At 33.2% G+C, this 17070-nt stretch overlaps 1 pseudogene; it reads left to right on the top strand.

Annotated features, from left to right (window-relative positions):
• Positions 1-1219: 1219 nt before the first annotated feature.
• LOC134235055 (uncharacterized) lies at positions 1220-14769 on the top strand (annotated as a pseudogene).
• The last annotated feature ends 2301 nt before the right edge of the window (positions 14770-17070 follow it).

Here is a 17070-nt window from a genome sequence, read left to right as displayed (position 1 = left end):
ATTCTAATGACAATGTACAAGTGGTTCTATTCAACGCTTCTATAATGACAATGCATAACTATGACGTACTGCTGGTGCGCCCTTATTATGACAATGCAAAACTGCTTATGACGCTCTTGTAATGGCATTCGACAACTGGTTACGACGCTCTTGTAACGGCCATGAACAACTGCTTATGACGCTCTTGTAATGGCCATGAACAACTGCTTATGACGCTCTTGTAATGGCCATGAACAACTGCTTATGACGCTCTTGTAATGATCATGAACAACTGTTAACGAAATACAAATAAAGACAATGCCTAGCTGACGGGAAGCTTTTATGATAACAATGCACAACTTCTACAGTGTAGAGGCGCCTCTCTTATGACATAATGTAACTGTTTACGGCTCTAATGACTGACAATGACGGGTTCCAGCACTTTTACAGCTCGTTATTCTAAGGAACCATAGTTCCTTGAAGTAACTTTGATACTAGCATCTTGTTGAACATTCTGATAGGTTTTAGCTAAATTTGCTTTATTATGCAAGTTGCCATTGAAAAAATTAAGCTACTATCAAAATTGCATGAAAAAAAATTTCTTTTCTCCAACATTAAGCTAGAAAATGTTCATACAAATAATGTATCTATTGTCTAACAACAGCAGTGTTCAATAACAAAATGATTCATAGCATTTAAATTCATAATACATGTAATACACAGTGTCAAACTAGGACTCTGAGAACACCATGAACATGTAAGTACCTTTCTATTTTTTTCCAATTTGACTATCAAGAAAAATATTAGTTTAAAAAAATTCCAAATCAAGTGAATGCCTTTTGTGTGGTTTTTACGATGAATTAGGAGAGGAATGTCGGTAACACATCTGTAGGGTACAGGACTTTAATTATCAATCCCCAATTGACCAGTGGGATAAACAAATAAGCAAATGAAATCTTGAGGTTGTTTTTGTAATGCTTTTTGTCACCTGCATGAAGATAATCTACTTACCTGCCCGGATAACATATAAATATCGAACACAAATCAACAGAATAGGTAAAAAATAATTACTCCTCAAACACCGTAATGTAATATGATAATTGTATGATTTATACCCCGTCTGCTTGATTTCATCTGTAAGTTCGGGGCATTATTTGCAGGAAGTGGACTTTTAAATTTTGAAAGCTTTGGAGTAAATATTTTCGATCTTTCTTTGGGAGACGGTCCTACAAGAGTTAAATTTGTGAAACTGTTCAGTTATTGACACCAATTATTTAAGTTCGCTTTAGTTTATTATGATGGCCGAAACTAAAATGGAATTTTCTGATGAAAAAATAATGGCATCTCTGATGGTAAGTCATTCCTTTAAAAATTTATTCCTTTCCTTTAACTTCAAGAAATTTTGGGACGTTAAAGAATTCTTATTCCGTTCGATCGAAAGATGATTTCGTTAAGGACAGTTGTTTCGACATTGGTTTACTATAGTATCCATATATAATTTCCTTTTGGAAAGTTGTTTCGACATTGATTTACTTGTATTTTTGACCAGGTAGCATAATACCTACTTGTACTTATTCAAAGATTACATTTATGCTGTTAACTTAATTGAGAGACGAAGTTCTTCTATACACCAAAGTCTTGCATGAAGTTCTTTATCAACAAATTAACTAAAATTAATGTTCTCCAAACCTGCAATCATTATACGAAATGTACCAACCATATACGCTTGTACTTTTAATTCGTCTTTTACAAACATCTTTGAAATGAAAACACATGCAGCCTTGAAGCTGCGATATTTTCATACACTATAACATTGTTACTCTTGAAAAGTGAAAAAAAATTATTTAATTCTTTGATATCTGCCGGATTGTTTTCATTAAATACTATTTGGTGTCAATTTTATTTTGAAAATTAATAAAACTTGTAAAATTAATAATTCCGTATTTTATCTACATGTTTCTCTTGGAATGGAGGAAATATGGAAATCTGAATTGGATACCCGTTTCCATCCATTACATTATCATTAAGTTTGATAATTTTCTTTTCAGAATGGGGAGATAAATGACGGAATAAGACAAGGTAAGAACATTCAACATATCCTCGAATAACCACAGAATTTATATTGTGCACCCGTACTGTATTGCCTTTAGCCTTATAGAGATAACGAACAGTATTCAAAATCCATAAAACAATACAAAATAGAAGCAGAGCAAACACGGACCTGCAAAACATCAGAGGTGGGATCAAGTGCCATGCAGGAGACTAATTTTATGTGTTTTGTAATGACTCTTACTATAGATCTCCCAGAATAATTTTATTTTATATCACCGATGCCTCTTCTTCTCCAGAAATCCGGGAGACCTTTGAGTTGTTCGATAGTGACCGAGATGGACGGGTAAGCACGCAGGAGATTTCCGTCATCATGAGATCCTTTGGAATGTTGGTATCCGACCAAGAAATGGAGAAAATGGTGGCGCGATTAGATGCTGACGGTAGGCATACAGGGTTTCTGATTTTTAGAACAAAGCAATGTTTTACAGGAAAGGCTATTTAAAATTTTCAATTGTGGGGTTGTAAGCCAAGATCGTTTTGGATAAATTTAAAAGATAGGTCGTGAAAAGTATGATTGAGACTATGCGAAAGATTTACCTCATTAATAAAGGATTAACATTGTCCAAATAGAATGAGTTCGTACACCATGATAGAAATACTGTATGTGGTTGTACATTCTCAACAAGATAATAGAGGAACTCAGCTTTGATACACTGAAAATATCTCAAAATTTTTATGAATTTACTATCTCTTTTTTAGGAAATGGAACTGTTGAGTTTAGCGAGTTTGAGAATTTTATGTTGACCAGTGGCGTCCTGGACAAAATCCCTGACGAAACGGACGAGAGCCTGAGGGACGCGTTCCAGATTCTGGACAAAAACAATGACGGTTACATAGACAAGGACGAACTCATCTACTACATGACAAAATTTGGTATGAGTTAATTATAGTAACATTTTATTTATCAAGACCGAGTGATATGGAATAACACAAACTTCTGATAGCTAGATGACCGTCAAGGCCCATATGGCCCTCTTGTTCAACCAAATGTACATGATCGATCTAAGAACTTTTTTAAGTTTTATAAACTATAAAAGTACATATGACTTTTGGTATTTCAGGAGACAAAATGGCCGCAAAAGACGCAGAAGAAATGATACAAGAAGCAGATCAAAATGGCGACGGACGAATCGACTACAAAGGTATATTACTAACGTCTTATCAAGAAGCATATCAATAAGAGATGATGATTTTTTTTAGATGTAGAACCCTACAAATAAAGTTTTGTTTATTTTCAGAATATGTTCGCCATATGACAGGAAAGTTATAGTGATCTACGATAAAATCGTTCGACTGTATTTTTTATGTTTATATAGACGCACGTGTGTGATCGAATACATGATGAACTACCAAACGGCTTTTGTGACCGGTAGTTCTTTGTATGCAACAATCAATTAAAACACTAAAATACAAATAGAATGTATCTACAAAAGTCCGTGAATGCGTATAGACCTGCGTGTATATGAAATGCAAAGTGCTGTTTATATTCGTTTCTTAGCTATGTGTGTATGTTTGTCTTGTGAACGTCATGTCCAAGTTTCAAAGAGCAGAAGAAATTACGTGGACTTACTAAAGTTTAATTCACCATGGAGTTCATCATCCATATATATTTGTAAATACTAAATAAACCGGCTCCTTTTCAAATTTTTATGAGTACTGTAACATCATCAGTTTGTGTACGGATGCGCCGCCATACAATTTCCATCCAGGAGGGAGATTCTCAGCGTGTGGATGGATGAGGACTGTTAACGGATAACTTATAGTAGGATATCATCTATTGTGATGGTCCTTGATGAATTCAGAAACGTAGTTCCCAATAATGGTGCACAATGTTCTGTGTTTATCATAAAGTATTGGTGTAAATGTATTAGAAACTAAACGTACATTATAAGACGAAAATAGTTCCATTTTTTCCTCGTAAGAATATATATTTTTGCATATTTATTTATATTGATAAATGTACAAAACAATATAAATTAGCATATTTTGTATATGAATTAAATGTCTGCTATTTTAATGAATATTTAGAGCCATTGTTGGTGAATCATACCAACCGATTGCATTCTTTATTGCATTCTATATCGTCAACCAATTATTATATCAATGGATTATAAATGTACAAAACAAGATATTTAATCTTGCAAATAAATTAATTTAAAAGATTGCAGCTTCTGATAACGTAATAAACCCTTGTACGGTGAATCAAAAGACGGGATTGTTTTTTTTCACTGATATAAATTATCAAGTACGCACAGATGGATTTCCAGAAATAAAGACACGCGTTAAAAAAAATTAAATCGAAATTTTTTTCAAGAATAATTAAGAAGCAATAATTGAGTTATGTTTATTTATTATGTATAGAACAAATCTGAAGCTTCAATATAGATTCTTAATCACATATTTAGAAGATATTGGATGACACCATGACTATTCATAGAATTGAATGTTATCTTACGGATCGTTATTTACTTGCGTTTTTCATTTCCGAGATTAAAGAGTGAATTGTATCCAGAACGCAAATATCGTCATTTACAAAAAACAATTGTTGATTGGTCGACCTGGGTGTACTGAAATCCAATCAGAACTCTGGAAAAAAATCCCTATTTCTATGAACACCGTATGCCAAGGGTTTATGAGGAGAGTAGCGTATCAGAAACCCTTGGCTAGCGAAGATGAAGATTATCTGTTCAAACAAATGTTACTATGTTTGCTTAACAGGTCGACAGGTAAACAGGAAGACAGGTCGACAGGTTGACAGGTCGACGGGTAGACAGGTCGACAGGTCGACATGTAGACAGGTCGACGGGTTGACAGGTCGACAGGTAGACAGGTCGACGGTTTGACAGGTCGACGGGTTGACAGGTCGACAGGTAGACATGTTTATTGGAGATGTATACATCTAACTGTTATCAGACATTGCGCATATGAAAAGAGAATGGAAATTACACTTTTAGGCATTCAATGTACATGTATATGTACATGTATCTTATGATATGAGTGACCCCCCCCCCCCACCCACCCACCCATAAGATGATACTTGTAGTGATATAAATAAATAAATATACATTGAATTATAAAAAAAAAACTGTCTTCCTGTCGACCTGTCGATCTGTCAACTTGTCGACCTGTCGATCTGTCTACCTGTCGACCTGTCAAACTGTAAAAAAAAATTAAAGTTTGTGTTGTTATTTTAGATCTATTCTTGGTTTTTATCATACTAAATTATTTCAATCAAAGTGCTTGTAAATATTCATTAAAAAGTAATTTGCATTTATTGTGTTGTACATATATTTATATAAGAATACAATTGATATAATCATACATGAATATTTATGAACTTTCAAAAATATTATAAAAACAAAACCGATTTGCTGCAGATTATGTGAATGGGACTATTTTCGTCTTATTTTGTACTTGACCCGAAACTACACGTGATGTACAAATTGTAACATATTTTCTAAACGTTTGGTTTAATGTGCTGTATCGCAACAACAATCATCCTCTATAAATCAGAAGTTGCAGTTAAAGTGTAACCGTATATGAATGTTATTACTCCTGAATAATTTGACTGGATTTCAATACCTTATACTTACCGGTATTCTGAAAATGGATAGGGTGGTAACATAATCTAATGGCAAGTCCTCTAAACCCCAAAATAATTATCGACCCCCTTTTCAATCTATTGCATTGGATGAATAGGAAACAATTATATTTATTAATGCTTATAATACTACTTTGTGAATAACCCCGATTTTAAAATACACAATTATCTAAATAAATATCTTTCAGAAAATAGATTTCCAGGTTTTAATAAGGAAATAAAAGATTAAAGGGTCATTTTTTTTCTTTTGAATATATAGATAAAACAAGGAACTATAAAATGTATCAAAACACGTGTTTTTGATGATAAATGACTGAATTAGGCCATTGGGTTACAATTGTTTTTCTCTGAAAGATTGATCAATTATTTGTGACTTGGTCAACAATCCTGTATCTATTTTTACTGAATATGGTCTTTTTAAAGACAATTTCCTGTTGTGAAAATTAATTTCAGTTCTATTGCATAATGTCAGATAAAACTCGATGGAATAATGTAAAAATAGAGTGTTTTTTCTTATTTGGTTCAATGTCAATCTACAATTTTAAAAATTCCTTTTATATATATGCAGAATATCGCAAATTCGAAACCAGGTGTTTTGTTCATTTTCTGAAAAATAAAATTAAAAGAATATATTTAAGCATACAGAAAATACCTAACAAATAAAACGAGAACCCACAGTCATTGAGTCTCTTTACTACAACTTTTAAGGCTTGATATTTTAAGAAATTTTTAAGGATTTTATTTTTATTTTAAGAATTTTAATAAATCATTATAAAATATGAATATGAATATAAAATTTGTATCCAGTGTATTATCAATACATTTTATATTGTACTCTTTTTACAAGTTAAAATAAACAGCATATCTTACATTGAACATGACCTTTTCATTAACATCTGTACCTGTACTTTTTATATATAATTAATACATGATTATGTATTACCTCATATGTATTTATGAATTCAATATGTACAAATGAATTGTTTGTCGTATTTATTTATCTGACCTGTCTCATGTATCACTTTAAACTATAAATTTATGTACAATTACCCCATTCTTTGCCCATCCATGTACATGTACATGTATATTATGTGGGATTTCCTTTACTTATGTATAATAATAAAGTTATTCCTCTGTGCTAGATGGGATGGAATATTTTCTCCTCATTTCTCTGGCGTACTGGATGTAATGCACCATAAGGTGTTATGAAACCTTGTATAATTATTATAATAATTTGCTCCAGGTAGAATAGTTGATATTACACAAGTCAATACGTACAATATGTACCTTGGTGAACATATAGAGCACACGTACACCTAGCATATAGACACCCTTTCCCCCTATTATTTATTACTGGCACTTGTTAGCAGTTTTTTTTAATAACTTTGCAAAAATTGCAAGTAAAATCAAAATCCTACATTGATTTATTTTTTCCCTTGGGCTTCCTAGGGCCTTAGATATTAATTAAGGCAGCTGCATCGGCATGTGTTATTCCATATGCTTGGGATGCATGTATCGACTTCCGTGCAGGGACAACTGGGAATTTGTCAGTAATTCACGAATTTCATTAGTAATGCGAACCGTACGAATCGATAAACTCTGGTATTACTCATAACGCCCCACACAGCCGAAGCTGTAATCACCCGCGGAAAATGAATGGAGGAACAAATTTTATCTAACAAATCTGCGTCCCTCTTAAACTTGTGTTTGGTTTTATCAGGAAATTCAGCTCGGAAGAGTGAAGAGCCGGACAATATATATATTTAACAAACATCTTCCCTCGTAAACAAAGACTGTGTCATCCTATGTAGGAGGGGACCGCATCAATCGATCTGAAGTCCAGGAGGCGGTTTGTTTCCACGCGATTTGAATTGCACACCTGACTTCCGTATTATCGAGGATCAATGATCAATAAAAATGGCACTGATTAAATCGTTGTCGGATGATAATGTGATCTGTTAATTAAGTCGATTGCGATTCTATTGTCCGATAGTATACAGATATTTGTCGGTGATTTAATGTTTGATTCGTTTGTGTGTGTTTTGGCTGAGACATTGATACAGAGAGCTGCCCAATTCCTGCAAGTGTGATATGTAGGATGGAAAAACATGGATTTAGTTGGAGTATCGTTTTGATTTTAGATTTAATTCTCTTTCGCGTGGTGCTTGGAGAAGAAGGTGGGTTGATGCGTTTTCTTACATAAGTGGTTTTATACTGTACGAAATGAAAATTGTGGTAAATTAGCACACAGCCATGTGTTTTGAGATTTAAAAAGGCACACTTTTCCAATTAGCTGCAGCGAAGTTCTAAATTATGAGTATTAACCCAGCGGATGTGGTGTATCAGATTCTGGTGACCCGCTAGGGATGTCACGGAAAAGACACCGATAGTAGCTTAGAGATATAGGGGAGAGAGACCCATTTCCTAAAAAGATCGATTCTGATACAATTTAGAATTCTTTCTAAATGAATCACCAATAAGAAATGATGTTTCAATGTTTTAATTAATGATTGGACCACCCAAACTCGGAAAGTACTTTAAATTAACATAGAAATGAAATTACTGATGTAGTTATCCCCCCCCCATCCTTTTCCAAATTCTCATTTACTGACCTAATTAGTTAAAATAAGAGGAAGAGAACACAAGAGTGTACGTAATAATTGAAAGAGAAGGATGTAAAAAATCCAGTCGATGGCTCTAGAGATCCTCAAATAAAAGGCTTTCAGCTTGTACGTATTAAATTTATGAAGCCGACAAAGATAATGTTATAGTGCGCTAAATTGTAGAAATCATTGATTTAGGTCGCTGTGTGCATTGTCACTTCCTTTGTTCTAGCTTAGTGAGTAGTAGTTAATTTATTGCTTTATATAGTAAATGTCATTTCGGTAACTGTAATTCGAGGCAAAACAAAATATGTCCCTACATTAAGAGCGTTTTATTAATGATATCGTTAGGACTTCTTTGCGAACTAATTAATTATTGTTAAAAACTTAGTGTCTTCAAACTAATACTATTGTTTATAAATGTGTTCAAAATGTCAAAGAAATGTCTAAATTGGGAAGATTTTTGTTCAGCGCTTCACAACGAAGAATAGAACTACTAAAATGTGTGTAGCTTATAATATTTATGTAAATATTTATTGTATAACTGAAAGATTTGAATATGTATATTTTGTTTATAATGATTGACTGATGTTGCCATATGGCATAAGGAAATAAAAAATTGAAATTAATTAACCATATGTCCGTACTTAAAATAATCAAAATAAATAATGTTTATTAAAAGATCATTCTCAGCCGCTTCTCCATTATAATCGTATGATAATCTGACACACTGTATATTAAGTAATTATTATATAAGATTTAAGTAAAGTGAGTAATTTCAGTATATAATACTAAACTGTGTTTTTAAAAATAATTTTACATTTATCTACAAAAATCTTTATAATGGTTTTTGTAGTAGTCATTTGCCAATAAAATCTGCATGATGACTATTTTTAATGAAAGTAGTCACATATATATTTCAGTTTTTTTATAGTGAAATAGAAAATAAGTCATAAAGACACCTACGATATATAGGATGAAGTAGTATGTGCATGATGTTGTACGATGTTTCTTTCAAATCCCCGAGAATGCAAGAATGCTAATGTTTTTAGATTATATCTTGTTTCAAAGCGTGTGTTTGACAATTTTTTTTATTGAAAAATGAAGATCAGGCACATGTGAATGTTGCCGATAAACCTCTGATAAATGCACATGAGTATTTGTAACAACAAATTCCATCAACAGAGAGTTGACATAATGGGGCTCTGCATCTGGGAACTCTAATTAATGATCACTGTCTTTCACTATGAAATCGGCTAATTTTGAAATTTATGCTTCCAGATTTCGAAAGCCATGGACAACAAACGTTCTTCATCAGCTATTAAGAATTGTCCGACGTTATAATATTGATGTATCAAGATATAACATTAAGTATCTAGGACAGACTACAACTGTTGAACAGACAGAACTATTTCAGGAGGTCTTATCTGATGGTCTACTGAATCTCAAAGCAGCTGATCTTTCAAAGCAAATAGTTCAACCTTTGGTTTACATCTGTTCTTAGGGGGGTAAAGGTCTTTGACAACAAATTCTCATATGTTTCAGGAATGTAAGATTCACGACTCAATTTATAAATTCCAAAGATGTTGATTAATGTTTGAAGTGAGAATGACACATTGGTCTGTAGAACACAAGCTAATTCAGAACATATGTGTCCCCTGCTGAAGAGCATGCGCGGATCTAGATTGAGAGTCGGGGAAACTTTTAGAAGGGTGGGCGGGGTCATAGAGATGAATGGCTTTGACCTTTTGACCTCAAAATCAATAGGGGTCTTAGGCTTCAGAGATTTGTTGATGTTGAATTACTTCGGAGAAGCTCAAAGGCTTCTCGAGAAATAGCGCGAAAACGACAGACAGACAGAAATGCAAGTTGAGTAAAGTTGTTGTGAGTATTACAAATTTAATGCTATACTAATCATATTTGAATTTGTTATGCAGTGGGCATACTGCTCTTTGCTAATGGAACAAGTGTCCAGAGATCTCTCTTGGATGGCTCCCAGAGGCACGTGATCCCATTGTCCAACATCAATAAAGCCAAGTTTGTGGAGTATGACCCTCAAGAAAAACAGATCTACTGGGCAGACATAGGAACCAGAGAAATATGGCGCTCAGATCTTTGTGGCGAAGGTAATACTTGATATCGCGATTACTTAACTTAGCGGAACTCTTTCGCGAAGGAGGTAGGAATCGTCTGTTGGGTGGGGGCAATGTGCTATTCAATACAATGCAAGATCGATCATTGTAGCATTTATAAGGACAGATAAGTAAAAAAAATCCTCAAACAATCGCTGAACCAGATATATTTTTGAGAGGAGCTTTGTCACATTTTTAACGATATTTTTATTAAGGCGAAAATCGGTAATTTTCCTTATTTGACGATGAAGTTCAATATCCAAAACATGTTTTCGGCATTACAGGTCACTACTTAAACAATGTCATTTGCCCCCAGAAATTTAGTTTTTCCTCCCCCGCAAAAGAGCGGTAATATATGCGAGGTACTCATTGGTACATATTACGTATTCTATGACCCGTTAACAGGTATTTTTTCCTTATATATAATTGTACTTTTAAAATAATAATACAATTATATTATGAATAAAGGATACTCATAGCATATATAAGAATTTTACATATATGTGTAATTACGGTTCTGTGACATTTTTCTTACATGATTTTTTCTACAGAGCAACATCGAGTTTACAGTCTTAACGCAACATCTTCTACATACTTTATTAGTCTGGCCCTTGACTATGAAAAGCGTACAATTTACTGGACCAATACCGGATATGACGTCATAGAGCGTGCAAATCTGAACGGAAATGGGCACATAGAGATAGTAAATGAACGGATTAGCTCACCTGCAGACCTAGCGATAGACATTAGTAATGGGTTTGTACCGTTAGTCTAGGGAATGTCACTGACATCTCATCCCAAAAATTCATTTTTTCATTTCTTTAACAGAACTGATTATAAACACCAGAGGATTTATCTGCATGGAAAGCATGCACTTTCAATGATTAAAACATCTCATGAAATCTAATAAAATACGGAAGCTTTTCAGGAGTCTCTGCGTTTTCAAACTTTCTCGTCATGTCGAAGAGCAAAAGAATATTGAACTTACCATAAGTGTCTATAGATTATTATCGGATAATGGCTGTATACTTTATGCATTTAGAAATTTGATTCTATATGGCGATTGCTAAAACACTAGAATAGAACGCAATTGTTGATATTATTTGACTATCACTAAAATTAGAAGACCAGTCTCCGAAACTAATCCCCTCATTATTTTTGACATTTGCCCCTTCTATCTTAATTAAAATATTCCTAGCTTAGTTCTTTTTAATAAAGAAAATGTATGAGAAAAAAATCTGAGTTTCTTCTAAGACTGTTTTAGTTTGACCCAGTAGAGCCACTCTCTTGTCAGATTTGATTTTTTTGTATCGAGAGAGTTATTTAATTCTCCGTTAAAATTCGGTTTTCAAGGTACCTATACTGGTTGGACGGTGGATTACGTCCCAAAATAGAACGAATTCAGCTAGACGGAGGAGCCAGAAGAGTCGTGTTCGATTTGCAGAATGACTACCCTAGCGCCCTCGCTTTGGACGTTAGCAGACAAGAACTGTTCTGGAATGATAAAAATGACCCGTCTATGTGGGTCGGCAAAACGGACGGATCCAGCAAACGACAGCTAGCTAGTAAATCAGTTCATCCCTTTCCAGGCATGATTGGATTATCTATTTTAGGTAGAGGGAATAATGCCTACTTTATTGTTCGATTATCTTATAAATATCACTATCAATGTTCGAGTAGCTTATCTATTTTAAGTAACATGTAACATGACGCTACCTTTATTCAACCCGTTTACATTAAACGAAAAGAATGACTCTCTAAAAATGTCTAATAAGAAAGAAAATCTAGGACTGATGAATCATTTTTTAAAAATTAAATTATTTAATACTTCTTTTACTCATTTTCCATTTCAACAATAACATATTTCAAATTAAGCCCGTAAAGTATGTCAAATTCAATTTTGTTTTATATTGATTCCGTGATCTATTTCAAATCTGTTTTCATAAATAAAAACTCCATGGGATTTTGCCCTTTTTGTAGTAGATAACTCTTATATATACAGATGTTTGAAATCTGAAATGCAATTTTATTACTTTAGCATAAGTTTTAAACGTATATAGTCTAGTGCTCAATGAAACAGAAGTCTAAATTTCTAATACTGGTTTCAGATGATTATATATACTGGGAAAATTATTTCCTCAAGAGAATTGAACGCATGAGCATAAACAACCCAAAAACAGTAGATATCCTCCTCAAGGACGTCGGCGACGTATTGGAGGTCAAGGCCATGAAGGTCGAGGCCAATGATTTACTTTGTGAGTAATATTTTATCCGGTATGAAGATTTCGATTCTACTTCATACAAATTATAAACAGAAAGACGTGCTTTATTCGAATTGCATGTCATAATTTGGATGTTTTCAGAGTTACATGTCTTTCAATAAATAAGTATATGACTGCCTCGGAAAATAAAATGTCAAGAGGTATGCTAAGCAGTAAAAACTTTTTGAAAGTCAAATGTAAACTAACATTTGTTAGGCATTCTAAAGAGAACGGATTTTAGATTTACACTTTATACCTACAAAATCATCTTTCTAGAACTATGTAGATTTTATCTGAAAATAAAACTGCGCAATCTGTGTTTAACAGGCGCTCCAGGAGCTCCAATAGATACTAGAGTAATGGATGTGACAAACACAACTGTCACCCTGACGTGGGAGGCTGGATACGACTGGGGAACATCTCAAAACTTCAGAATAGAGAGAAATACGTCAACTGGGTGGAAGCTCCTGGGCCAAAGCATTCCATCCAACAATCAACAATCATTCAACCAGAAAGTAACCGGATTAGTTACGAATGAGAGTTATGAAATCCGGATCAGAGCATGCAACACAGCGAAAGGATGCAACAAGGAGAAGTTCGATGTTGTACTCTCTTTCAAAACGAAAGGTACCGTAGGCTTTCAATATACTTTAGTTTGAAAATGTGTACTACTCTTTCTTTCAATAATCTTTCCATTTCTAAATCTATATTCTTCATCACTTCTCCTTTCATTAGACATTTAATCTTTTTTTAAAAGATTTAATAGACTATACTAGCTTGTTGCTTTTAATTTCAGTGGAACCTTTGTAGTGCATTAACAATAAAAAATTAGAATGTTTGTATAGAATGTTTACAGTTAGTCAGTTCATTATAATTACTACATTTTTAAACCTGCATGGGGACGCCATTTTATATAATTACACTCTTTTGTCTGCCTATAGGATACCCGGAAGTATTAGTTAATCCGTATGTTTTTAACGTGACCAACACAACGGCTACACTTCTGTATACACTCCCAAATTACAAACAAGCTGACCTAGTAACATTGGTTGTTCTGGTCCGGAATCAGGGCAGACCGTGGGAGTCATTCACGGAATTCAAGCCCAAAATGAGAAGTGATTCAGGCGAAATCTTTGTCGAGGTGTCCCGTTTACAACCCCGTACAAGATATGAATTTTTGGTTAGACCCTGTAATGCTTATGGATGTAACCCAAGGGATCCCGAAATACTACTGGTCACTACATTCGGTAAAAAAAAATTAGCTATTGGCTGCAGTTTTTTGAAAATTAAGAATCTTGATATGGCTAGTATTGTTCCTTTTCTTCAACGAATTTTGAAAAAAAATTAATAATTTCATAACAATAAGGCTTGCAAATATTTAAAACCCATTATGTTCCCAGGCTACCCGGACCTTCCCGGATATCTTCGTGTCTCCAAAATAACCAATACGTCAGCAAGAGTAGTATTTAATTCAAACTTCTTAAACACGCCAACTAAAGTGATGATCAGTGTGGAAAGTGAAGGAGGTATATTGCCACCAGGGGCTCCCTATACTGTCACAGCTTTAGAGGGTAGAGGGTAGAGGGTAGAGGGTAGACATTGATGCTCTTCAGCCCAAAACAGTGTACCACGTGACGCTGAAGACGTGCAATGTTTACGGTTGTAACCCAAGTCATACAAAACCATTTAGATTTGTAACTCGAGGTAATCACAGCACCACACTGTCTCAAATTTGTCAATCTAAGTCATACAAAATTTTCTGATATTCACAGTCAATGTCAAATCTTAATTTCCAATCACAATTATGAACAGGGGTACCTGACAGGCCATATGTTTTCAAGGTCACAAATAAGACATCATCTTCTGTGACCTTGACCTGGGGAGTGGCCTACAACAAAGAGGAACAGTTCCATAATTATTCCCTCCACGTAGCTGTGAACAATGAGAACTGGACCACAATCGAGAGTTTTGTGTCCCCTGATAGGGGCGGACTTATTAATTATACATACAGCGGGCTAAAGGAGAACACACAATATTCCTTTATACACTGTAAGAAATGTGTTTAGAATTCAAACACTTTTCTAAACACTTTTTTGTCACCTTCTTTTTTATATGTTTAATTCCTAAACATGTTTAGTTTCTAAACACGTATGAGAAAGTGTTTAGAATGGAAGCACATAAGTGTTTAGATTCTAAACACTTTCTCATACATGTTTAGAAATTTTACATGTTTAGGAATTAAACATATAAAAAAGAAGGTGACAAAAATCAGAAAAGTGTTTGAGTTTTAAACACATTTCTTAATTATGTGCTTACAAATTGAACATATCTAGATTAAACATATTAAAACAAGTGTTACTGCAGAAAAATATAAACACTTGTAAATTTTGGCACAAAGAGCATATTATTTTTAATACACATAATATTGTCAAAATTTTCAAATTATTAACCGATATAAATTATTCATCATAAGGCCTCTGGTTGTTTAGATATGTAGATACTTTATAATTGTGTGATGTTCTTTTTACTCAAATTTAATATTTTGATCTCTATAAGTTTAATCAGCATGAAATACATTGTATTTATAATGCAGGTATGGGCAACAAAAATAAAATAAGCTAGCAATTTTATATCAAAACTTCCTTTAATAATGCATTATTAAAGATATTTCAATTAAAATTATAAAATATTTATTTTATATAATATTTTGCATATGATTAATTAAGTGTCAATCAATTATCATATGTCAGTCATCAAAAATTGATTAACTTTCAGCATTAAAGCACTACATAGCAACATGATATAATATCCCATCAGCTGTGGTAATCCATTTCAAATGCACAAGGATAATCACAAAATGACAATTTTAGGTACATGTATTCAAATCCACGACATTTTTGATGAACCCAATCTTAAAAATTGTTGTGTTGATCATGCATTTGCACTGTGAAACAGATGCAGGTACTTTGATACATACATGCTTTGAGTTTTGTGTTTTATAAAAGTACTGTATGATTGGATGACATCAATTTTTCAAGTCGCATTGGAACTATGCTTAAATTAAAATAGTTATTTTTGATGAAATTCAATGTAACCTCCTCGCCTACAAGTCTATAAACGACCTCAAAGGCACTGTTTACATTGCTCATCGTGGTTTAATAATGCAAATCTTAATAAAAAGAAAACATATTAATATATTGCATAAAAAGATGCCTTTCAAATGATTTTCAATATTTCTTCATGGTTATCCGTTGGGTTGTCAGTATCTCTCATCATACCTCTCTTAAGCCTGTTTTACTAAGTACTTTGTTCATTCTTAACGTTCTAATACATATGTGTCATTAAATGTGCCAATTTCTAGAAATAAAAGTTTAGAAGGTTGTTATGACTATATGCAATTTTTACAGTGTATATGTACGATAAAATCACTTAGAGCTCAAATTTACATTTTTAATGTAGATTTTTCTTTTGTCCTAATGTAGAAATGTATACTCTCCTTTGATGTTATATATATACTTCATGAATTATATGCATAAAAATTATCAGCAAAAATGACTTATAAACAGAATGTGTGGTTTTATTATACAAATCGAACACGACAATGACATCTTTTGTGTGAGTAGCATTTTGTGAAACTATATATTTGTGTTTTATGAGGATTTCGGAAAAGTGCTTTGATCATTATATGATCAGCCTGTTCATCATTCTAGTTCTAATCATATGTGTCATTAAATGTGCCATGAGAAATAAAAGTTCTAAGGATGACTATATGCACGTTAAATATAACGATAAACCAGCTCAAATTTAGTTAGTGTAGATTTTTTAATTCAGATGTTTTCATGTCTTTTTTTTTATTATACAATAGAGTTGTTTATGTATGTGTATGTCTACATGTTGTTTATGTATGTGTACATGTGCTCCTTCTTTTGCATGTTGCTGTGATAACGTATCTTGTTTTATGTTATGCTGATTTGTCAAATGAATTTTTTTTTACATTTTAATAAAGGATTTTATACGTAACCTTTGTTCTAGATAAGTTGTAGCTTACACTAACTATTCTAGTATTTCCCTGAATCCATTGTCTGGCGTCAGGTGACTCCTTACATGTACAACGTCACAAATTAAGTTGACAAAGATTCGAATTTATTTTATTCAAAAGGAACGGTGTTACGTCTTCGCTTAAGACCAAGTAATTAGGAAATATTGGAAACTAAGTACAATCTTTTTGATATCTTTGGTAGAACTTGTTAGATAGGTCAAATAATAAATTAGCTCTGTCCTTAGAACAAATGCATTTGTAATGTTTTGATAATAAAATAATATAGTAATAATCTGTTGCCTTAAATACAAAATATATGCCCCCGTAATCGAAAATTCTAGTG

The sequence above is a fragment of the Saccostrea cucullata genome, unplaced genomic scaffold (assembly GCF_032062105.1).
Source record: "Saccostrea cucullata isolate Sc308-1 unplaced genomic scaffold, CSIRO_AGI_Scuc_v1 ctg17, whole genome shotgun sequence".
NCBI lineage: Eukaryota > Metazoa > Mollusca > Bivalvia > Ostreida > Ostreidae > Saccostrea > Saccostrea cuccullata.
Note: the sequence above shows the minus strand (reverse complement) of the source record. Positions and strands in the feature narration are given on the sequence as shown.